Source organism: Hemiscyllium ocellatum, chromosome 7 (genome assembly GCF_020745735.1).
Source record: "Hemiscyllium ocellatum isolate sHemOce1 chromosome 7, sHemOce1.pat.X.cur, whole genome shotgun sequence".
NCBI classification, from domain to species: Eukaryota; Metazoa; Chordata; class Chondrichthyes; order Orectolobiformes; family Hemiscylliidae; genus Hemiscyllium; species Hemiscyllium ocellatum.
In genome coordinates this window covers 53,920,968-53,940,230 of record NC_083407.1, presented here as the reverse complement: position 1 = coordinate 53,940,230, position 19,263 = coordinate 53,920,968, and the positions used below count along the sequence as shown (strand labels likewise).

Sequence of the window (19,263 nt, the reverse complement as noted above, 5' to 3'; positions counted from 1 at the left end):
TGTGGAAAGATGCTTAACTAGGAAGACAGTTATGGAATCATATTGTACTTCTGAGCTTGACGTTCATAGGCATTTGTCAGTTTTATCCAACACTTTTTCTAACCTAAGTTGGTGACAATACCATTTTATAAATGGCAGCCTGAACTGCACTGCAGTCAGTGTATTGCCAGCACGCATGGATTGTTGGGACTGCCTCAGTGATATATTTGAAACTTCCTAAAGCTTTGAATAGACATCAATGTTTGCAGCTGCAGACTTCATCTTCAATATTTGGTTAGCAGCACAAATAGTCAATTTTTGGAATAGGAATAAAATTTGCAATATGATACAAGCCCTTTTCATCACCTCAGAGTCAATGTTATATTTAACTTACACTTTATGCCAAGGAAACAGTTACCATAACGATGGTTTTGTATACTATATATACTTGTGTAAAATGCGAGGTTCTAAGACTATATTTTAGCCAAAATGTGCAGGGTTGACATTGACAGGAGTAATATTGTGAGGTATTGATAACCACCCTCTTTCATTACCTCACCTTCTCAGAGTTGCCAGTTTAGAGACTATTCATGCCAATCCCGATATCAAAAGTCAAATAAAATGAGCATGAAGCATTTTTATCAATTAGTTTTTGTTTATAAATAAATAATACCCTCCATGGAGAATGAATTAAGTTGTGCAGACTAAAATTTTCTATTCATCCAAAAAAAGGATTTTTACAATTTTATACAATTTAATTCATGTTTATTTCGTATTAATGATAAGATTATTACTTAGTACATGCACTGAATATATATGTAAATTCATTAACAAATTGTCCTACACATTTTCAGAACCAAACAAATCATTTCAATCTGCTTCCTGAATGGATTATCAGCATTGTATTCATCAGCAGTCGTCATATCACCCCACAACTAATCACCTTCTGTGCCAAAAAGTGCATTGGATCTCCTGCATTTCTTGAATGATTTGACAAGATTACCCATTTGGATTTCATCCTGAGCTTATACTGCTCATTAATTTAAGGTTGGCAAAGTCAGAATATGTCTGTGAATGCTGTATCTCCTTGTATCATTCGCCTTTTCGTCCTCAGCCATCTTTGAAGGGTTTGTTCAGAAAGACCAGTGGTTAAAAGAAAATGGTCTTTATCTAATCCTCCTGGTCATAAAGTCCAAACTTTCCTCAGCTATATTTTGAAGCGATCAAAGTTTGTGTGAAGATTTATAGCTCAGGTACTCGTTATTGTGGTTCTGTTTGCCGAGCTGGGAATTTGTGTTGCAGACGTTTCGTCCCCTGTCTACGTGACATCCTCAGTGCTTGGGAGCCTCCTGTGAAGCGCTTCTGTGATCTTTCCTCCAGCATTTGTAGTGGTTTGAATCTGCCGCTTCCAGTCATCAGTTCCAGCTGTCCGCTGCAGTGGCCGGTATATTGGGTCCAGGTCGATGTGCATGTTGACTGAATCAGTGGATGAGTGCCATGCCTCTAGGAATTCCCTGGCTGTTCTCCATTTGGCTTGTCCTATAATAGTAGTGTTGTCCCAGTCAAACTCATGTTGCTTGTCATCTGCGTGTGTGGCTACTAAGGATAGCTGGTCGTGTCGTTTCTGTATGTGTGGTCTGTGTGTGTGGCTTTCCTGTATACCTTTGTGGTGAATTCTCCGTTCGGTGTTCTCGTACCATCACGTCTAGGAATGGGAGTTGGTTGTACTTTTCTTCCTCTCTAGCAACGAGCCACGAAATGACACGACCAGCTATCCTTAGTAGCCACACACGCAGATGACAAGCAACATGAGTTTGACTGGGACAACACTACTATTATAGGACAAGCCAAATGGAGAACAGCCAGGGAATTCCTAGAGGCATGGCACTCATCCATTGATTCAGTCAACATGCACATCGACCTGGACCCAATATACCGGCCACTGCAGCGGACAGCTGGAACTGACAACAGGAAGCGACAGATTCAAACCACTACAAATGCCGGAGGAAAATCACAGAAGCACTTCACAGGAGGCTCCCAAGCACTGAGGATGTCACCTAGACAGGGGATGAAACGTCTGCAACACAAATTCCTAGCTCGGCGAACAGAACCACAACAATTTGAAGCGATCTTCATACTTATCATAGTGAATGTGAAATGATGATGCCTTTTGAAAATTGTTGTTTGGAAATTTTTAAAAATATCTTTGGCTTAAACCTTTGTGCCATTGGACATACACAGCACAATAATGACTCTACTCTTTACACAGCCAGTTGTCTTCACAAACGTTTTCTCTCCAACTTTTCTCACTGTTTGACTGGATTGGCATGTCAAAATTCATGGGAGTTTCATCCCTGTTCTGAATACATTCCAACCTGTGTCTATTCTTTTCTTCATGTTTGTCATCTGATTCCAGTCCAGGGAGTTGGCCAGTCAGTTAGATATTTGGTTCTACCAGTGTCCAAAGATCTATGCCCTTGTATGGGGATTAGGCAATGGTCACTCTGGATGTGTATTACATACAGGTCAGAGTGCTGTGGAAATACAGCTCGGCAGTTTGGCTGTGGTCAGCAGGGATTGTCCTGCCAAGTCATCCTGGGATGGTTAGGCTATGGTCAATCTTTTTGGATTTGATCAATCATGGTTTATCAATTAGTGCTCTGTGGAGTTTAGGAAAGTGGGCTACTCAAGTCTATGGATTTCATGTACTGGGTTGCTGAGGGAATGGTAATCAGGAACTTGGTGATATTAGACTGGGATCTTAGTGGTTAGAAGTCAGGGATCCCTGGAAATGGGCAGAATAATAATCTTGGAATTAGAGGTTCTGCGAAGTAATCTTTTCTTGCAGTAATCAGGTTTCCACTGATTCAGTAATGACAGCCATTTGTACTTCATCAATATTCTTGGACAAATGATCAACCTGAGTATTAAGAATTATGGCCTCAAGCAATTGTGACTATTACATTGGGCATGTTAATTGCTTCCTTGTCATGCCACCTAAGTAAATGCAGTCAGACAGAGGCACTTTAAAGTGGCACCTGGGGGTTTCCATTTTACCAACAAACCTATAGCCCACACTGGAAGACAATGCTTGTCATCTATCACATTTGCATACTGAAGGTCTGTGAACTGGAAGGTGCCTTTATTCTGGGGGTCGAGGGAGAGTGCTAACATGGTGGCTTACCAGCATCATGTTATTGCACTTACATAATGCGGAGAGAAAACTCTGGTTGTGTTACATGTATTTGGAATAAAATAACACTTCAAAGTTCCTAATGGAGGCATGACTATGACCTTCTTGAGTAGCCTCCATGCCGTATAGTTTGAGGGAATATCGAAGTTTCATTTGATAGAGACTGGATGGAGAGCTCCTTCAAAAACTATTACCTCTCCACAGATTATCTGCTCACACATCTCACATGGAGATTTCTGTGGCTGGAGCCCTTGTGGCCTGACATCAACTTTGAAGACAATGAAGAAAGAGACAGTGACTACAATTTCACCAGCAAGCCAAGCAAGAACAGAACCTTTCAGTAGCTGCTACAAAGCTTCCTGAGGGCAAATCAGTAGGTGAAGAACTGAAGAGGTTTAGGAAAATGTTCAGACCTGTTCTACAGCCTCGTGGTCTTTTTCTTCAACTCTCTGAAAGACAGCGCAGGTTCCTTTTCAGGATGCCCAGGACAATCATCGCTGAATGGTGCGATCTGTTGGAGCAGGACTCAGATGAATTAGGTGATAATGCCATCCCAGTAGCCATGAAGGTCACAACTGCTCAGAAATTTTATGCCACCACATCCTCTCAAGCAGGCACTGGGTACCTGCAGAACATTATCCAATCTCTAACTCAGATATGCATCTGGGACATTAATAATGCCATTTTCTCCAGGTAACAGCTCTTTATATCCTTTCCCTGTAATGAGAGAGTCAAATGACCCAGGAGTGAGAGTCATCACCATTGCTGGGTTCCCCTAGGCATAGGGTGCTATTGACCAGTCATGTTGCTTGAGAATGCCCAATCAATAACTTGGTGTTCATCAAAAGAAATGACTTCCACTTTATCAATATTCAAATTTTACATGATCATGATATCAAATATAAAGAGGTCTTCACCAGATGTTCTAGGAGTTACCATGACTCTGACCAACTACACAATATCCTTCCAAGGTCCTCGGGCCTAATAGGGACTGCTTGTGAGAGACAAGGGGTAACTCCAAACACGATTTTCATGCCATCTTTATGGAATTCTCAAATTGACACAGGAGATACAATGCTGCTGATGCTTCCACCAGGGCTATAGTAGAACTGAACAGAGCTCTTTAAGATGAGATTTTGATGCCTGTATAGCTCTGCTGCAGCCTTGCTGCATAATCCAGAGAAGCAACTGGTGCCCTTCACAAATGGAACCAGGAGAGGAGTTCATCTTAGATACAGAATCATCAGCAATCTTCTGAAGATGTATATGAGGAGGAGGATTAGGACAGACTCTAAGAGGCCCACCAAGACAACTTGATAGAGCCATGCAGAGTTGAGTCTTAGAGGTCTGAGATAGCCTCATTGAAAATCATTTCCTGAATGAACAAATGAATTTGGACTTTGTTCAATATTTTGTCGATAATCTGGCAAAGCAGTCACTGCTTAGTGGACCATATCATTTTTACTGTTCTTGACCTTTTCTGTTGCTGGATAAATGTCTTGTCATTTATCTGACCATATGCTTGATGTCTTTGGATGTTTCCAATTTCAAGTATCTACATATGGTATGTCCTCCTGACCATGAGAGATAAAGCTGCATTAGATGCGAAGTTTAAATAGCTCTTAAGGCTTTCATCAAGGTTTCATCTCTGAATGCTGTGCAGTAAAGTCTCTCATGATAGCCAGCAGGGTGAGAAGAATCCTTATGACCCATCCATTACTAGCAACTCCTCAATGTTTCCCTGTGTGTAGACTGTTACATTGCCCTGAAATTCATGAGCAGTACTGAAGTATAAGAGGCAACATTTTCTACAACTTCTCTCAGCAGACCAATGGCTATGAAAGAGAGTGGACATGTAAGCTGTCCAATTCATTCCCTTGAAAAGCTCACACATAAAAATATAACCGATTCTACACCTTCACTTCTGAAATGGAGTAAATGTGGAAAAATGAGTGTACACCAGTCCCAAACACAACACTTGCATGCTGCATTTAGCCTTAGTCTCATCCACAGTAAAGTGTAACACCTTGGCTGCAATCATTGATGCCACGATTTGATGACCTCTGACATCTGATACTGTACACTGTCAGGGTGCCAGTTGCTTGAGACAAAGAAGAAATGTTTGGCTATTACAACATCTTTCATTCTCGAGATCAGAAGGGGCTGCCCATTCTTTACATGGGTATGGTTTAACCAGGTCTAATGCATGAAAATTACTCAGGTAGATATCGTAACAGTGCAAATGAACAAATGTTAACAAAAGTGAAAGGTTTATTAAAATTATGTTTCATTCATGAATCATAGAGATGTACAGCATGGAAACAGACCCTTCGGTCTAACCTGTCCATGCCGACCAGATATCCCAACCCAATCTAGTCCTACCTGCCAGCACCCGGTCCATATCCCCCCAAACCCTTCCTATTCATATACCCATCCAAATGCCTCTTAAATGTTGCAATTGTACCAGCCTCCACCACATCCTCTGGCAGCTCATTCCATACACGTACCACTCTCTGCGTGAAAAAGTTGCCCCTTAGGTCTCTTTTATATCTTTCCCTTCTCACCCTAAACCTATACCCTCTAGTTCTGGACTCCCCGACCCCAGGGAAAAGACTTTGTCTATTTATCCTCTCCATGCCCCTCATAATTTTGTAAACCTCTATAAGGTCACCCCTGAGCCTCCGATGCTCCAGGGAAAACAGCCCCAGCCTGTACAGCCACTCCCTGTAGCTCAGATCTTCCAACCCTGGCAACATCCTTGTAAATCTTTTCTGAACCCTTTCAAGTTTCACAACATCTTTCTGATAGGAAGGAGACAGGAATTGTACGCAATATTCCAACAGTGGCCTAACCAATGTCCTGTACAGCTGCAACATGACCTCCCAACTCCTGTGCTCAATACTCTGACCAATAAAGGAAAGCATACCAAACGCCTTCTTCACTATCCTATATACCTGCACTTTCAAGGAGCTATGAACCTGAACTCCAAGGTCTCTTTGTTCAGCAACAGACCCGAGGACTTTACCATTAAGTGTATAAGTCCTGCTAAGATTTATTTTCCCAAAATGCAGCACCTCGCATTTATCTGAATTAAACTCCATCTGCCACTTCTCAGCCCATTGGCCCATCTGGTCCAGATCCTGTTGTAATCTGAGGTAACCCTCTTTGCTGTCCACTACACCTCAATTTTGGTGTCATCTGCAAACTTACTAACTATCCTCTTATGCTCGCATCCAAATTATTTATGTAAATGACAAAAAGTAGAGGACCCAGCACCGATCTTTGTAGCACTCCACTGGTTACAGGCCTCCAGTTTGAAAAATAACCTCCCACCAACACCTTCTGTCTTCTACCTTAGAGCCAGTTCTGTATCCAAATGACTAGTTCTCCCTGTATTCCGTGAGATCTAACCTTGCTAACCAGTCTCCCATGGGGAACCTTGTTGAACGCCTTACTGAAGTCCATAGATCACATCTACTGCTCTGCCCTCATCAATCTTCTTTGTTAATTTAAAAAAACTCAATCAAGTTTGTGAGACATGATTTCCCACGCAGAAAGCCATGTTGACTATACCTAATCAGTCCTTGCCTTTCCAAATACATGTACATCCTGTCCCTCAGGATTCCCTCCAACAATTTGCCCACCACAGAGGTCAGGCTCACTGGTCAATAGTTTTCTGGCTTGTCTTTACCGTCCTTCTTAAACAGTGGCACCACGTTTGCCAACCTCCAGTCTTCCGGCACCTCACCTGTGACTATCGATGATACATATATCTCAGCAAGAGGCCCAGCAATCACTTACTGAGTACTTAGTGAGGTTCTTTTTTCCATTCTTTGCCTCCCACTATGTCCAAATGCAGTCCTGACATCTGCAGCTTGGATGAAGGGATCCTGCTCTGTGGTTGACCTCGGTGACCTGCAAGTCATGGGTGGTTTAGAGGCCCACATTTGCTAAGTGTCTCCTGTATAGATATGTACTCAACCTCCGGAATGATGAAGAGTTTTTGCCCGCAACGTCGATTCAGCTTGAATAAAAGGAAAGTACGATGGATGCTAGAAATCTGAAAGAATCACAGAGAATGTTGGAGAAATGAGCAGGTTCGGCAGCAACTGTGGAGTTAACATTTTGAGTCCAGCATGATTTCTTTAGAACTTGCTCCCTAACACATGAAACGAAGAGAAAAAGCTTCTTGGTAAAGCAGAATGAAATGGAACTATGGACCAGGGCAGCTTTGAGGTAATGTGAAGCAATGCTGGTAAAGGGTGAGGTTGAGTGTGTGCATGTGGCAGTATACGGTCCTGAGAGTGGATCCTAGGACACAGTAGGTGCAGCTGTCTGAGCAGCATTGTATGTATTGGGGATACCTGGGATGCTGGTTGGATTCAAAGCATGAAGCATAGAACTTCAGTTCGAATCCATAAGGATAAGGCAGAGCTGAGAGACAGTCACTGAAGAAAGAGATGTGGCTGTCAAAGTGAGTTTTGGCAAACATTTTATCAAAGACTAGGAGGGAGATGGTAAAAAACTAAAAGGTCAACAAACTGAAAGATTAAAACAGAAATTCCATCGGAAAGGAGAGCCGAACTTCCTCAAGGTGGGCATAGCTGGAAAAGAAGTGGCAATTAATTAAACATTCAATCAAAACAAAATATTGGAAATCTGAAAGAACCATAGAAAACACTGGAGACGCTGCACAGGCCTATCGGCTAAGCATCTCTGAATTGTCCTGAGAAGATGCTGCTGGGCTCCGTGTGAGTCTGCTCGTATCTATGGGTGCCTGTTAGAACCACTATCTCCCTGAGAGGAAAGGGCACTTGGAACAAGATTGAGTTTCTTCATCCCCCTCTGACTTGCCATTCATGCTGTTGACTTAAGGCGAGATCAATGGCCTTGCATACACCCCCCCAGATACTGACCTCTCTCTGGAGAAAGCCAGATGCATGCATACCAGAACCAGCGCATTATTGATGAGTGCATACCTCCATTGTTCGATTCAATATACTGAATGCCCCTGATTAACCTGCCTGATGTCCCTGTATGTTTCGACAGTCACCAATTACTGAAACCTTGGGGTCATCTCCTGCTTGGTGTTGAAGTCATAAGTGCCAGAGTTCTACGATGTTTTCTCCCAACCAGATATGTCAGAGATATGCTTATCAGATTGTGCTATCCTGGTGAACCCAGTGAGGTGAAAGTCTCTGTACTGGAGGAGGGTGCAGAAGAAAGCCTTGTTGGTGCATTTTGTGAAGGTTTAGTGGCATCTCTTCAGCAGTAAAGCTGACGGTCCTAGTTTCGTTCGAGTGGAGACTTGCTTGGTGCCATGAGCACCTGCATAAGAGAGGAAAGGGAATTAATTGCCTGAGATGGTGAGACCTTGTGCAGATTAAAAAATAAGTGCGAGTGTCAGTGAGACTGTGGTGCAGCACTCCACAAAGAAGCTTACAGGTCTGCACAGGAACTGTCGTGCTCTTCTCTTACTAGACTCCTCATAAGGTGTGAAAATCCTGATGTCAACCACCATCATTTCTCACTTCTAGTCTTGGCCGTATCAATCTGGTTGTGAGCAGATTTCTCTGAGAATGAGACAAAGGGAAGGAATGAGCTTGATGAATGCAAGCACAGTAGGTGATGATGTTAGAGCAGGAGAGGTGGTAAGTTACCCCAGTTAGTGAGTAGGAAGCTCAGTGGGCAGAGTTATTAGTTTTTGAGGATGAGGTGACATGCTGCATGCAATAATGACAGATGTAATCCATGCACTTTGTTGAGTGAGTTTTATATGGTGAAAAGGTTAGAACAAGCCAAGGCCCTGTGTATGTGAGGTAACAGAAAAGATGACAGCACTTGCACTGAGAGCCCAGAATATCACTAATTACCTTCCTGCACTGCTGAGCATCTGCTTCACCCAGGACACCACACTGACCTAGCTCCAAGCTGACTTATTCTCATGGCATGGCCTTCTTTGGCAGTCATCAGGGAAAAGGATAGCTCAGGTCTCCACTATTCTGTCCAGCAGCACCTTCCCACAAAGTAGCAAGCAAGCTTTGCCTCCCGTTGGGCTATGTGTTGAACAATAACAGTGGAGTACCTCAGTATAAAGGCCAATTCCTTGCTTGCAGTCTCTGAAATAGTGCTCATCTGGCCTTCAAATGGTGGCAGTAGCAGAAGGTCCCAGCAGTAGCAAACATTGCCACCTCTCCTGCCACACTGATTTCAGAGTAACGCATCCAAGAATCTCACTCAATAAAGCATTAACTGGAATTGGGACAAATCTGCCCTGAAAGTGTATTCAAGATTTTCATTGATACATTTTGCACCTTTTTTTCCAATTGTGGTGACATGCTGAGCTTTCCTCTGTTTGCACATTTATTCTTGGACACCTTCTTCAGCTATGTGGAGAACTTCTTCCAATCTCTGAGGTTCTTCTCTAATATCTTGAAGTCTCTGGCTGCTGCACAATTACTTTGCTGCTCTGAAATCTCATTGACTTGAGGTTTGAACTAGGCCATGAACCTCCTGTTAATTCTTTTTACTGTGTTTTCATATTGATGATGGGATTGGTGGGAATCCAGTATGTAGCAGTGAAATGGTAGCCCTGATATTATGGACAAAAATTTATTGGAGGGGGTGTGAAGAGTGCTTACCTTGTTTTACCCACTGAGAAAATTTGGGCTCAGAGTTTGCCAGAGTTTGTTCAAACAGCACTGAGTCCCCGAAACACAATATATGTAATTCAGCTAGCTTCCCCACCAGCATAGCTAACTATCCCACTCCGAGTCACTATGTCTCTCCTTCCCACATTTAGTGACCTTCAGTCTGTTTGTCCCCTTTGAATTTCTGCTAAATGTCCTACAATCTGTCTTGAGTGACCTATTGAAAATTTTGCAATACGCCCGACCCCTATCACTGGGCAGAAGTGAATATTTCCGCCTAACTGAGTGCACTCTGAATGTTACATTTCACGGAGAACGCTGTCTTGCTCAATACAAAAGAAACAGATATACCAAGAGGATTTCGTAACGTTGCAGGGAATAGGAAGGAAGTCGGACATGACTCAGTCACACATGATCCAAGCCTGGCAAGGTCTTGTTTAGAAATCCACGTCTTTACATGAAAAATATGAAGTGCCTCAGCTGCAGACACTATTGAGATAACAGCCTCTCAGGGGTGAGAAGGAGGTGAACAACATATTGTGGCTTGCCAGTGATGTTCCAATATGCTGACTTAACAAAGGTTGTCAAATATAGAAACCACCATATGTCAAGAAGTTCAGATACGAGCTCAAGTTAGAAGCTATGAATTCTGTGGCAATTAATTACCTCCTGTCTCCCAAAGCCTTTCCATCATCTATAAGGTGCACGTCAAATGTGTACTGGAATATTCTCCATTTGCCTGGATAAATATAGCCCCAACAAGATCCTGAAAGTTCAATACCATCCAGGATAATGCATCTCTTTTGACTTCCATCCTTCTCAACAGATTTTCTGCACCACTAAAGCACAGTGGCAGGAGGGCGCACCATTTACACGATGCACCCCACCAACTTACCAGGCTTCTTTGATAGCACCTTCCAAACCAATGACTTCTGCCCTGAGGGCAGCAGGTACATTGGAACAACATTATTCCCAAGTCCCTGTCCAGGCAAGACATCATCCTGACTTGGAAATATATCATTGTTCCTTCACTGTCACCGGGACAAAACTTTGGAACTGACTTCCGAACAGCAATGTACCTACGTCCCATGTACTGCAATAGTTCAAAAGACAGATCACCACCACCTTCTCAAGGCAATTCAGGGTGAGCAACAAACGCTGGTCCAGTCTACTTCTCATAATAGATGAAAAATGTCAAGCTGCTCAGATATGCCACTATCTTCAAGATTCTACAGTAAATGGTGTATCCATAACTCCTATATTATCCTTTACTGTGTCAGACTTATCTGGAAGTCCCAATAGCAATCAATCAATCATTCAACTCACATGAATAAAATGGCCAAAATATGTATTAACACATGAATTTGCAATGTCAGAATGATGAGACTGTTGTGCCATTTTTGGCCATTGGAAGGTTTTCCACTTCAGTGAGCTAAGTGCAATGCTTCATCACCCAAGAGAGCTCTTGCAGATATCCTCTGTTCATTAAAACATGGAGAACCCGACTTGCCAAGAATACCCTCCATATGTTCAGTTACACCCTTTTCAACCTTGGTGAGAGGAGGACTGGCATCCCTGAGGGAGATTACTATACTGGCCACCCTCTTAGCTGTTGGTACTAGGACCTCCCTGATATGAGATGAAGGTCCCCGGGAGAGGGCTTCTTTTCTGGCTTGCCTTGCTAATGATGCACAGAGCTCAACATCAGAGTGATGGAGTGCAGATTTGAGTCCAAATTGCATAATCATCAAACATTCCAATTGTCCTGGATCTCCAGGAGGTGGTTGCCAACCTCTCTCAAGAGGATGCCAGGTAATGCATGCTGTTGCCATGCTTGGAATGGACTCCACTGCTGAAAGCTGCGTATGGTTCTAGGATCTATCAGGCATTCTCCTGCCTGTCTCTGCATGTCTATCACATTGCTTGTGGCTGTTCCCAGAGACCTGTCATCAGCAGGTATCCAGCTGTCAGGGACCTTGCTGTTAGAAGCTCCATTAGTTCCTTTGCTGTGTATCCTCTTGACCAAGGAACAAAAGGCAGAGGTCACGGAAATCATTGCCAGTCTTCAAGACATTCCTGGCATTAAATACTCCAGGCAGGAGGGTTGAATATCGTATCAATGGACAGAAAACTGTTTTACAGGATGTGAAAATCGACGTTTCAGGCAAATGCCCTTCTTCAGGAATTCAAGTGTATGCCCGAAATGTCGATTCTCCTGCTCCTCGGATGCTGCCTGGCCTGCTGTGTTTTTCCAGCACCACATTTTTCAACTCTGGTCTCCAGCTTCTGCAATCCTCAGTTTCTCCTGTCTTTCAGGGTGTGCAGACCTGTAACAACTAACGTCTCCCTGGTAAGTGTGCCATGTTCTTGTGCTGCAAATAGAACAATCTGCACAGCCTGAACTGGCTCCCACACATCAGCCCATGTACGCCATCAGGTACTGACGCTCAGACCCCAAACTCCCACCTGGCATACCCCTCCACTTTCATTTTTGCATTATCTTTTTTTTTCCATTGGTCCATGGCATGAAGGCATTGCTGGCAAGGCCAGTGTTATTTACCCATTCCTAAGAGTCAAAATTACTGTAAGTCAAGTCACATGTATGCCAGACTAGGTAAGAATGACAGATTTCCTTCCCTAAAGGACATTAGTGATCAACTATTCAAATTTAATCACTGCTATGGTGGTATTTGAACACATATTCTGAGAACAATAGCCTAGGCTCCTGGATTACTAGGTCGGTGACATTACCACTACGTGCCAAAGTATGTTGCACTTTACAAGGGACATAGATAAGCTGCAGAGCTGGGCTGAAATGAGGCAAATGGAGTTTAATGTGGAAAAGTGTGAGGTGATTCACTTTGGAAGGAGCAACAGGAATACAGAGTACTGGACTAATGGTAAGATTCTTGGCAGTGTAAATGAGCAGAGAGATCTCAGTGTCCATGGATCCCTGAAAGTTGCCACCCAGGTTGACAGGGTTGTTAATACAGTGTTTTAGCTTTTATTAATAGAGGGATAGATTTTATTAGTAGAGGGATTGAGTTTTGGAGCCATGAGGTCATGTTGCAGCTGTACAAAACTCTGGTGTGGCTGCACTTGTAGTATTGCATACAGTTCTGGTCACTGCATTATAGGAAGGAATTGGAAACTTTGGAAAGGGTTTAGTGGCAATTTATGAGGGTGCTGCCTGGTATGGAGAGAAGGTGTTATGAGGAGAGGCTGAGGGACTTGTTTTCATTAGAGAGAAGAAGGTTGAGGGGTGACTTAATTGAAACACATAAGATAATCAAAGGATTAGATAGGATAGTGAGAGCTTTTTTCCTCAGATGCTGATGGTTAGCACAAGTGGACATAGCTTTAAGTTGAGGGGTGATAGATATAAACAGGTATCAGAGGTAGTTTCTTTATAGTCATACAGTCATAGAGATGTACAGCACATAAACAGATCCTTCAGTCCAACTTGTCCATATAGACCAGATATCCTAAATTAATCTAGTCCCATTTACCAGTACTTGGCCCTATCTCTTCAAACCCTTCCTATTCATATACCTACACCATTGCCTTTTAAATATTGCAATTGTACCAGCCTCCACCACTTCCTCTGGCAGCTCATTCTATACATGCACCATCCTCTGTGTGAAAAAAATTGCCCCTTAGGTCCCTTTTATATCTTTCCCATTCACCCTAAACTATGCCCTCTCGTTTTGGATTTCCCCACCCCAGGGAAAAGACCTTGTGTATTTACCCTATCCATGCCTCTCATGATTTTATAAACTTCTAAAAGGTCATCCCTCAGCCTCTGACACTACAAGGAAAAGAGTCCAAGCCTTTTCGGACTCTCCCTATAGCTCAAACCCTCCAATCCTGGGAACATCCTTATAAATCTTTTCTGGACCATTTCAAGTTTCACAACATCCTTCCAATGGGGGGAGATCAGAATTGCACACAATAATATAGTTTAAAGTTTTCTTCAACTATTTAATGTCAGATTCCTCACAGATAGTGCATTTGACACGCAATGCGAATTTGCCTAATTTTTGTGATATTCCACACATGTACCACCCTCTGCGTGAAAAAGTTGCCCCTGAGGTCACTTTTATATCTTCCCCCTCTCACCCTAACCCTATGCCCTCTAATTCTGGACTATCCACCCCAAGGAAGATACTTTGTCTATTTATCCTATACATGCCCCTCATGATTTTATAGACTGCTATAAAGTCACACCTCAGCCTCCAAGACTCCAGGGAAAACATCCTGGGCCTATTCAACCTTTCCTATAGTTCAAATCTTCCAACCTTGGCAAAATCCCCTTCTGATAGAAAGGAGACAAGAATTGCATGCAATATTCCATAAGTGGCCTAACCAATGTCTTGTAGAACCACAACATGACCTCCCAACTCCTGTACTCAATGCTCTGACAAATAAAGCAAAGCATACCAAATGCCTTCTTCACTATCCTATCCACCTGCGACTCCACTTTCAAGGAGCTATGAACCTGCACTCCAAGGTCTCTTTGTTCAGCAACACTCCCTAGGACCTTACCATTAAGTTTATTAGTCCTGCTAAGATTAGTTTTCCCAAAATGCAGCACCTTGCATTTATCTAAATTAAACTCCATCTGACACTTCTCAGCCCACTGGCCCATCTGATCACGATCCCATTGTAATCTGAGGTAACCTTCTTCACTGTCCACTACACCTCCAATTTTGGTGTCATCTGCAAACTTACTAACTATACTTCTTATGCTCACATCTAAATCATTTATGTAAATGATGAAAAGTAGAGGACCCAGTACCGATCCTTGTGGCACTCCACTGGTCACAGGCCTCCAGTCTGAAAAACAACTCTCCACCACCATCCTCTATCTTCAGCAAGGCAGCCTTTGTGTGGAACCGCAGGAGTTGGGGGAAGACACTAAATAAGTATTTTGTAAAAGTAGTAGATGCGTGGAATGCCCTGCCTGCAACAATAGTAGAATCGCCAATTTTAAGGGCATTTAAATGGTCATTGGATAAACATATCGAAGAAAACAGAATAGTGTTGGATAGATAGACTTCAGCTTGGTTCCACAGATCGGCACAACATCGAGGGCTGAAGGGCCTGTAATGTTCTCTGTCATCACTTCTCCTGGGTGGCAACATGACTGTCACTCAGTGACTTCACCATACTATTTATCCTTGTGCAAAACAGTAGATTGTTGGCCTTTTCATATCATTGGTCTTAGTTTTGCTGATGGATCCCACAGCTGCCATTCTCCACCGCAATATCCATCCAGGCCACTTACACCTGGCCTTCTGCTGTTCCTAAAGGAAAACAGGACCTTTGACTGTCTCTGGATGCCTAGAGGAGAACCTGCAGGGAGACATTGTTAAACTGTGGGCTTGTTTTTCTCTACATAGAGAAATGCCTGGTAAACAGCAGCAGATGCAGCTTCTGAGATGCGGTTGAAGGGTTAGATTGGATGAGCAGGTGTCTGCAGCACTGTAGTTTCAGTTTGAGTAAAGTCAAAGTAGCAGGTGGCTGCAGCAGCAACTTTACCTTGAGAATGCAGAAAGTCAGACTGATAATACTGAATTACACAGAATGTATTCCTACAGGTGGGTGCCTTTAAACATGGAACCCAAACCACGAGGTTATTGACCTCCTGCCTGTCCCTTCCATATGATTGGCTGTGTCCCTTGACTATGAATGTTTAGTTTCCCTGTGGTCAGCTGTCCCCTTTCGGAGTGGAAGTCATGTGAACTTCAGGTCACTCAATGCATCAACAAGCTTCTTCCCATCATATTTAAATTTGGTATTTTCCTCTAATTGTGGTTTTATCCTCAGGCTCCTCCTTACATTCCCACCTTTGTGACATTTCATACACATGCCCCACTGTCACTTTCCACATACATTGCACTTCTCTCTTCTCCATAAAAACCTTTTCTCAATACTCTCAATAATCAGAAGAACGCATAGCTCCAGTGAGAAGCAATAGAAATGAGGTTGGGAAGGGGTGATAGGCACCTTGATGGTCATTAACAATATATGAGGAGAAAGTGAGGTCTGCAGATGCTGGAGATCAGAGGTGAAAATGTGTTACTGGAAAAGCGCAGCAGGTTAGGCAGCATCCAAGGAACAGGAAATTCGACGTTTCGGGCATAAGCCCTTCATCAGGAATGAGGAAAGTGTGTCCAGCAGGCTAAGATAAAAGGTAGGGAGGAGGGACTTGGGGGAGGGGCGATGGAGATGTGATAGGTGGAAGGAGGTCAAGGTGAGGGTGATAGGCCGGAGTGGGGGGGGGGGAAGAAGATTGCAGGTTAGGAAGGCGGTGCTGAGTTCAAGGGATTCAACTGAGACAAGGTGGGGGGAGGGGAAATGAGGAAACTGGAGAAATCTGAGTTCATCCCTTGTGGTTGGAGGGCTCCCAGGCGGAAGATGAGGCGCTCTTCTTCCAACCGTCGTGGTGTTATGGTCTGGCGATGGAGGAGTCCAAGGACCTGCATGTCCTTGGTGGAGTAGGAGGGGGAGCTAAAGTGTTGAGCCATGGGGTGGTTGGGTTGGTTGGTCTGGGTGTCCCAGAGGTGTTCCCTGAAACGTTCCGCAAGTAGGCAGCCTGTCTCCCCAATATAGAGGAGGCCACATCGGGTGCAGCAGATGCAATAGATGATGTGTGTGGAGGTGCAGGTGAATTTGTGGCGGATATGGAAGGATCCCTTGGGGCCTTGGAGAGAAGTAAGGGAGGAGGTGTGGGCGCAAGTTTTGCATTTCTTGCGGTTGCAGGGAAAGGTGCCGGGAGTGGAGGTTGGGTTGGTGGGGGGTGTGGACCTGACGAGGGAGTCACGGAGGGAGTGGTCTTTTCGGAATGCTGATAGAAGAGGGGAGGGAAATATATCCTTGGTGGTGGGGTCCGTTTGGAGGTGGCAGAAATGACGGCGGATGATACGCTGTATATGGAGGTTGGTGGGGTGATAGGTGAGAACCAGTGGGGTTCTGTCCTGATGGTGGTTGGAGGGGCGGGGCTCAAGGGCGGAGGAGCAGGAAGTGGAGGAGATGCGGTGGAGGGCATTGTCGATCACGTCTGGGGGGAATCTGCGGTCCTTGAAGAAAGAGGCCATCTGGGCTGTACGGTATTGGAACTGATCCTCCTGGCCTAGTCCTCTGGTAAGGAGTTCTTGTTCCAGGAGCCTGCAGATGTCAACAGATCTGCCATTAAACACTGTTTCTTCTAAAATGCTGAGGGAACTGATGTGCTCTGTAATCCTTGTACTGAAGGTCTTGCCACCTTGCAACTGGATCACACAAGTCCATCCCCTTCGTCAGGTTCCACATGAGTGAGGAGAAAGAAGATAGTGCAAGATTTTGATAATGCTGTTAATTGTTAATTGTTTGTCATCTTTCCATAGGTATCGCTGTAAATATTTGAATTTCTGCTCCTGAACATATGAATCAGGAGCAGGGCAGATCATTCAGCTCCATGAACCTGATCTGCTATTCAATCAGATCATGGCTGATTAGTTTATAACCTCAAATCCTCATTTCCACTACCCCTGATAATATTCTGACTCCTTGCTTAACAAGAATCTATCGACCTCTGCCTCAAGAGCATTCAAGGACTTAGCTTCCACCACGTTTTGTGGAGGAGAATTTCAAGGACTCTCAACTCTCAGATAAAGAAAATCATTTTTTAAAAAAATGAGCAACCTCTGATTTTAAACAATGACACCTCACTCTGGGAAATAGGAAAATCCTTTCTACATCTCCCCTGTCAAGAATCTTCAGGATTTTACATATTTCATCTCTTAATTTTGTAAACTAGCTCATCTGACATTTATCTACAAGGCAACCTGCATTAATTTAGTAAACCCTATCTTGACTGCCTCCAAACCACTTACTTATTTGATTTGATTATTATTGACACATATCTAAGTACAGTGAAACGTTTTGTGAGCAGTACAGGCAGATCATAGCATACAAGGACATATGGGTGGTTGAACAGAGTGAGGCATACTTAAGTTGATCAATATCCTGCACAGTACTACATACAGATGCTGTCTCACTAGTACCCTTTGTCAATGAAGCATAATCTGTCTACTTTTCAATTCCCGTCACGATAAGTAAGTCTATTAACTTCCTTAATTACTTACTGAACCGACAATTTGACATTTTGCAACTTAGGCATGAGCATATCCAGATTCGTCTGCATCTCGGAGCTCTGGAATCTCTAGCCATTGAAATCATAAGCATCTTTTAAATTATTTCTGCCAAAATGGACAATTTCACATTTTACTACATCTTTGCCCTTTCTTATAATCTATCAGCATCTTTTTGTAATCTCCTTGCGTGCTCTTTGTAACTTATGTTCCTACCTATTTTCATCTTGTTAGCAAATTTGGCCACTGTAGCTTTCATTCCAGGGGTCTTATGGTGCAGTGGTAATGTCCCCGACCCCATCTGCTCGAGATGTCTGAAGAGGTTGATTAAAAATATCTACATTCCGTCCCGTCATCTAGGATACTGATATAAATTGTAAACAGTTAAAGTTCTAGCATCAATCCCTGTCACACAATGCTTGTTATTTCATACAAAAAAAACTGCAGACGCTGGAAATCTGAAACAAAAACACAAGTTTCTGGCATTGAGACTGGCTCAACGAGGGGTACGTCGACTTCTGAGAGATCAATTGTGTCAGGGGATTCTGTAGTCCGAGGTACAGACAGACGTTTCTGTGGCCAGCAGAGAAACAGCAGAATGGTGTGTTGTTTCCCTGCTGCCAGTATCAAGGATGTCTCAGAGAGGGTGCAGAATGTTCTCACGAGGGAGAGGGGCCAGCAGGAGGTCGTTGTCCACATTGGAACCAACGACATAGGAAGGAAAAAGTTTGAGATTCTGAAGGGAGATTACAGAGAGTTAGGCAGAAATTTAAAAAGGAGGTCCTCAAGGGTAGTAATATCTGGATTACTCCCAGTACTACTTGTTAGTGAGGTTAGGAATAGGAGGATAGAGCAGATGAATGCATGGCTGAGGAGCTGGTGTATGGGAAAAGGATTCACAGTTTTGGATCATTGGAATCTCTTTTGGGGTAGAAGTGACCTGTACAAGAAGGATGGATTGCACCTAAATTGGAAGGGGACTAATTGGCAGGGAAATTTGCTGGAATTGCTTGGGCGGATTTAAACTAGTAAGGTGTGGGGGTGGGGGGAACCCAGGGAGATAGTGAGGAAAGAGATCAATCTGAGACTGGTACAGTTGAGAACAGAAGTGAGCCAAACAGTCAGGGCAGGCAAGGACAAGGTAGAACTAATAAATTAAACTGCATTTATTTCAATGCAAGGGGCCTAACAGGGAAGGCAAATGAACTCAGGGCATACAAAGTTAAAAATCACACAACACCAGGTTATAGTCCAACAGGTTTAATAGGAAGCAGCTGAAAAATGTATTGCTGGAAAACCGCAGCAG

The 19,263-nt window shown here is 43.5% G+C and overlaps 1 protein-coding gene across 1 annotated transcript in view; it reads right to left on the bottom strand.

The window, feature by feature from the left end:
• Positions 1 to 4,710: 4,710 nt before the first annotated feature.
• Positions 4,711 to 19,263, bottom strand: part of pla2r1 (phospholipase A2 receptor 1) — a 170,060-nt gene continuing 155,507 nt past the window's right edge. The window contains exon 31 of the mRNA XM_060827204.1: positions 4,711 to 4,746. The gene's annotated coding sequence lies outside the window, so the exon portion shown is untranslated. The remainder of the gene's footprint in view (positions 4,747 to 19,263) is intronic.